Here is a 6,377-nt window from a genome sequence, read left to right on the forward strand (position 1 = left end):
AGATTTTCTGAGAAAAGCTTAGTCGATATTCGACACTCACCTGGAAGCAGCCATGTTTAAGTCTAACAAGGAGTAGGTAATAAGCAGAAGTTTTTTTCTTTAGATTTGTATATCCATAATGTTTTCTACTCAGGATTGGCAAGAAAATGTACATTTTTTGAAGAAGTATTGTTTTAGATACAGAAAGTCTACAACCAGAGCTTTGCTAGGTAAAATGAACACCATGAACCATGAACAGGATTTGAAGTTTTTGCCAGCGGGTGAATGCTTCTCTGCTCTTTGAGGAGAAAAATAATTGAACCGCGTGCATATTTATTTATTCAGACTTTATTGGGACATCAGAGCACACATCATGACACCAGGCTGTGACGGATAACATTTAACGTCTGGTCAGCTTGTGTAAGCTGGCTAACGGTTATATATTAGAGTTTACCAAGATTTGTCGCTGAGGCTTTGCAGTTAATAATTTTCTGTAGTGGCAAATGAATAAATGACCTCGTCACCTGAATCAACACAACATAAAATTCCCTGCAGTGCCTTTAAGTACATACTTATTTAACCATATTTAACCACCGAACCTACATTCATACATAAGTAATTAAGACACACATATACGGACGCGCAAAGAAAGAGCATACATACTTGGGTCGATACATAAAGACACATTTGAGTGCATACAGACATAAGTACATACTAAAATACACACATGCATACTGAAGCACATACGTAGATACTTAAATACACACATACAAATAACAGACAAAATATCAATAATCCTGGTGGAATTTTTATGAAAGTAAAGATTAAAACTGCTTCTTTTCCCTCCTCACAACTTGCACACGCACACATATGTCCTCCTCCACATAACATATGCTTCACACAGGCAGCGCATACTGCTGGCATTTGTCCTCTCTCACCCTGTTTTTCTTTCAAACACACTCACACACAAACTATGACTCATGAATAAAACCTCAGAGAGGAGAGACAACTCACACACAGCTGCACACACTTACAAATCAAAAGAGGCACATGTGTGTGTGCGTGTGTGTGTGTGTGTGTGTGTGTGTGTGTGTGTGTGTGTGTGTGTGTGTGTGTGTGTGTGTGTGTGTGTGTGTGTGTGTGTGTGTGTGTGTGGCAGAAACACCACAAAAAAACATTAAGCGTGGCTCATGATTGGGTATTGTTTGTTTTGTCAATGAGCGTTAATGAGGAAAAGCTTATCTGCTCTTTATTGTTATGAACCATATGTGGAAAAATCTGCGCATGTCGCCGTGGATATGTCTTAATATGAATGACAGCAATCATTGGCAGCCATCTATCAGGCTGGACCATATGTTGCTTTGGGTAGGGAGGGAATGAGGGCTTACCGCAAAGCCTGCCTTATCCTCTGGCATTACAGTCTCTAAGAAAGGATTTATTCTTTAATTCTTGATTAGATAGAATTTGCTCCCCAGTGTGCGAGCGCAGTGATACACTGAGCAGAGATAACCTGCCCCATTGGGAGAAAAAGTGAGTGTGCGTATGTGTATGTGTGTGTGTGTGTTTGTGTGTTTGTGCGTGCATGTGTGTGTGTGTGTGTGTGTGTGTGTTTGTGCGTGCATGTGTGTGTGTGTGTGTGTTTGTGTGTGTGTGTGTTTGTTTGCTTGCTCTCCTAAACCCAAACATGCACACATACACACTCTCACATACACATCAACCAACCTTGCCCACCCCCTGGTGTGCCATCCCATTTAGTGCCTGGGCTTTTAACACATTGTGATAGGGCTATTATTAGAAGCGATGGATTATCAATCAGGAATTAATCCTGATTGATGTGTTTGGCCCAACTGGAAAAGGACCACCCTCACTGCTACTCTGTTTGTTTTCATCTTTGTGATGAAAAAAAAACTGCTTCTTTCATTTTTTTTCTCTCTCTATTCATTAGAGGACATGAAAGAAAAGAGGATTTTACCCCCCTCTTTTTGTGATCAAACCACTAGTTCCACCAGCTTCTCCCACTATTCAGGACGTGAGGAGACCGCTGAGGAAGACATTCATTTATTTAGTTCCTTCACTCATTTATCTTCCTCCCCCTTAGTCGCTCTTTGCCTGACTGGCTGCTGAGCTGACTGCCTGCCTGCCTGCCTGCCTGACTGCCTGCCTGGATGGTTGGCTCCCTCTCTCTCACTGGACTCTCTCTGGCACTCCACACACACACACTGCGTGAGCTTCGCTCAGGCTGGGGCTGGAGTGGGGAGAGACAGTCGGGCTGCTTGGGCTTTTGGAAAGTAGGATCTCTGCTGGGTTTCTCTCTCTGTCCTTTTTTTTCTTTAATGGACTATTACATGAGAGCAGAGGAAATATCTGGCTCTCTCTCCCCCAGCACTGACCACTGACCATCCTTACTGTGCTGCATCCATGACTTTACATACCTGGCTGGTGTACGGGCTTGGATTTATATTGCTTTGGACTCTTTGCTTGACACAGGGTGAGTAGTTGTGAAGTGTATATTAGTATTTGAAATCATGGATAACTTGCAGTAAATTGAGACAGATGAGAATGTCATCAATGTGTGTGTGTGTGTGTGGGGGGGGGGGGGGGGGGGGGGGGGGTGCGCACATGTTCATGTGTAGATTTGTGTGTGTCAGGCAGGAAAAGTGTAGTGAAACAGTCTATACCTTTATTACAGCACTGTGTAATTACAGTGTATATCTGCTGTAAAAATGGTTGGACATCAATGTTAAAATTAGCAAAATGTCAAAAAAGCCCAGCAGCACTTTGTAAAAGAAACAGACTGGTGAGTATTACAGACCAAATCCAACAGGAGAGATCACATTAAAATAATGAACAGCCATACTGCAAGACAGACCCAATAAATAAGCTTTTGCTCTGCATGTAATTGACCTGGGAGTTCAAAGCTCAGCCTCCAAACAATAGGTAGTCTCCATATGTGGCACACTAAATTTCCCCACAGAGCAATAACCATTGACCTGACTCGGCTTGGCTGAAACCTTTTTTTTTTTACCACGAGGGACCAAAGAAGAAGAAACTGGGGTGATGTGCGCGCAGAGAGATGCTGCTTTGCTTGATTCATATCTCAGTGTTTGGTCTGAGTCAGATCACCTCTGATCCCGGCTGCAGACCAGAGCGTGAAGTGAGCTCTTGGACCGATTAATGATGCGGCATTCATAAATAGGGCAACATCCATGAGAGGTGGCAGCTGAGGATACAAATAACTGGACATGGATATTATTGCGGTGCATTAAAATCAGTTTCAGATTATACAAGGAATATTTATTTGTTTTACAATGAGTAAACATTCAAATTAAACTATACATCATTAGGAAGCTACTATGTACTGGTAAATACCTATTTCTAACAATATTATAGTAACAAATCTTAATTTAAGCAATTAATTGGAATAAAGAATTAGTTACTTGTACAATAAGGATGCTTTTAAATTGCATTTCTCACATCCATTCCTCTTAAGTCCTCCAGAAAAAAATAAACATGACATAATATGTAATGAGACAAAGAACAATGGTGACCCTTATCAATTAAAACACACATTTCCTCTTTTCGAAGATTTTAAAATCTTTTTTACACTATTTTTATGCATCTTCTTTATACTTAAATGTTCTTTGTCTTCTAACTTTATTTTATATATTTACATGCATCATATCAAAGACAGTATTCAAGCTTATCTGGCTAATTGGCTTATTGTTTAAATGCAGATTAGCCTAACTAAACCAATAACTGACAAAATTGGATTTAGGTCACAGTAGATTCTAATACGTACAGACATAATCAAGAGTTTCTATGCAAACAGAGCAGATCTGGTTATAATAAATTGCGCTGTGCCATGAAATGCTAATGTATTTTACAATATGTCCTCATTACGTTGACAAATGCTCAGACCTTGCAGCGTTTCAATGTTTCATGAATGTGGAGTGCAACAACAATGAGGCATCACGGGGAATTGATAAAAAACAGGTTGTTAGCCAGATGTAAATGACCATGCACTGCTTTTTATTTCCACCACCACTCCCCACTAATGAAACACTCCAATATTAATGAGAGCTAACACTGCATGGTGTATCACCAGCGGGAGAATATGACACATCCCCTAAAGGCTGGCATGTGTTCACTGTCCCCTGTGAGGCTTTACATTGATTCCAGCAGATTTCCAAAGTGATTTTTGTAAGAGCATTTGCTCGGGATTAGTTTGCTCCTGAAAGCTCCATCAGAGCTTTTGGTGGGCTATTTAACCGAGCAGACGCAGCGAGAGGCTCATGTCCGCTCTCTGCCCTCGCACTCAGTCCCCAGGTTTGCACAGATAAAGAGGCAGGATTGGTTTCAAAGCCAAAGCTGATATTCTATCCTATGTGTTTGGAGGGGAGTGAGGGGGGGTTGGGTTTGAAGGTTGGGCACAGGTGTGTTTGAGTGGTCTATGTTCATGGACAACCCATTTAAGCTCTGGTGGATTTGTGCTGTTTAGGCTTAGCCTTACTTTCTTTAGAGAGTTAGACATTAGAGGAAGTGAGATAGAAGAGAAACTGGAGATGAAAGAGGCCTGTGGTGCATTTGGTTTCTAGAAAGATATGCTTTCAAATTCCATATGATTCAGCGTGCAAAAGCTCCTCTTTTTAGCACTACAGGGACCAAACCTATTCTGGAAAATGATCATGTTAAGTGTGTCTATCATTTCCAGGTGTCAGTTAAAAGAAGGAAAGGTAAACAGCCTAATCTAGCTGCATGTTGATTTAGCCCCTCTCCATTCCTCCGTGTGCTGGAGCTTCCCCAGTACTTATAGGGCGCTGAGTGGAAGACGCAGCTTTGAGATCAGAAGCTAGGGCCAGCAGGCAGACATCTCAGGATGGGGTGTGGATGTGTTACTACTAAAGGGTGAGTCACCTTTAAGCACAAGCTTTAAGAAAGAAGAGGAGAGGAGAGGAGAGGAGAGGAGAGGAGAGAAGAGAAGAGAAGAGAAGAGAAGAGAAGAGAAGAGAAGAGAAGAGAAGAGAAGAGAAGAGAAGAGAAGAGAAGAGAAGAGAAGAGACGAGACGAGACGAGACGAGACGAGACGAGAAGAGAAGAGAAGAGGACAAACATCAAACTCCAAAGCATTGCTCCCCGTGATGTTCTCTTGGAATACAAGAAACTGCCTTTAGTTAAATGAAGGATTGCTTTTAAATTAGCTAATTTGCACTGTTTATGTGCTGCATAGCTTCAGGAAGAAGGACTAAAGTGCTGCAATTCAAGTCTAATTCTGCACTTGTAATACAGATCATTAAAACTGTAATAAGAGTGAGTGCAGATATGGATTTCAAATCATGGATTCATCAGGGTAGGGTTGCTGTTTGGGTACAAACTGCACAATTTAAGCCTTTACCTACAGTGTTTAAACAGTGGGCCTTATTGGTTTGATATGTACTTGCAGAAACAGTCAGTGTTCAAAGAGACTGGGAAGTCTTGCTGTTTGACTTTTCATAAACAGGATTTTAAGTACAGTAATGTGGCATACACTCTGATTCTACCAACCTGAAATAGGCCAAACCATATCATGGAAATATTTCGATGCAGACACTAAAAAATGGGTCACCAGGAACCAATAAATTAAATATGCCATCTGGAACAAATTAGGGGAAATATTTTTGAAAATTATTGATGACAAATTAGTGGTAATATCACGGTATGTTTTCAGGAGATAAGGTTGTAACCCAGCAGTCACAAATTGACAAATTCACAGGGGTGGATCCAGACTTTTTGACAGGGGGGCCCAAGTAAGGAACTTACCTATGCAGAGGTGGTATGCATGAATATACTGAACATATTTACCCATTCTATGTCCAATAGTCACATCTACTTTAACTATCAACATTTAGTATTAAAGGCTATTATTTCATGTATGTTTTCAACTTTAAAAAGTAACATGGATTGGCATCATCTACGTTTTCTTAGCTTGATTCCTTCAGGACTAAAAATAAGATACATGTCCACAGTAACAATTCAAACTGCTAAAAAAGATAAGGTGCAACCAAGCGGCAAACTCTGGTCTAAAAATATGAGTCCAATGCGGAAGTGCTAAAAACTGCAGTTCATCGATTATCTGCTTGAGGCTGGCTCCGGAAGTACCGGAAACCACATACACACCAATTACAAAAAAACAATCTTTACAGCAGAAATAAACACGTTTACAGCATGGTACAAAAAACAAGTGTAGTCTGGATAGCTCATTTCTCAATCGGCACACACTGTGAGGGGGGTGAAAATTTTTCTAACGCGGCAATTTCGAAGATATTGAGATTACGAGTCTTCCAATGAGAGGCACAGCTGGCTTGATTGACAGGCGGGAACACTGTAGCTGTTGGCTAGGAGGCTCAAAGCCCGCCTCTTTA

This window comes from Notolabrus celidotus, chromosome 19, assembly GCF_009762535.1.
Source record: "Notolabrus celidotus isolate fNotCel1 chromosome 19, fNotCel1.pri, whole genome shotgun sequence".
NCBI lineage: Eukaryota > Metazoa > Chordata > Actinopteri > Labriformes > Labridae > Notolabrus > Notolabrus celidotus.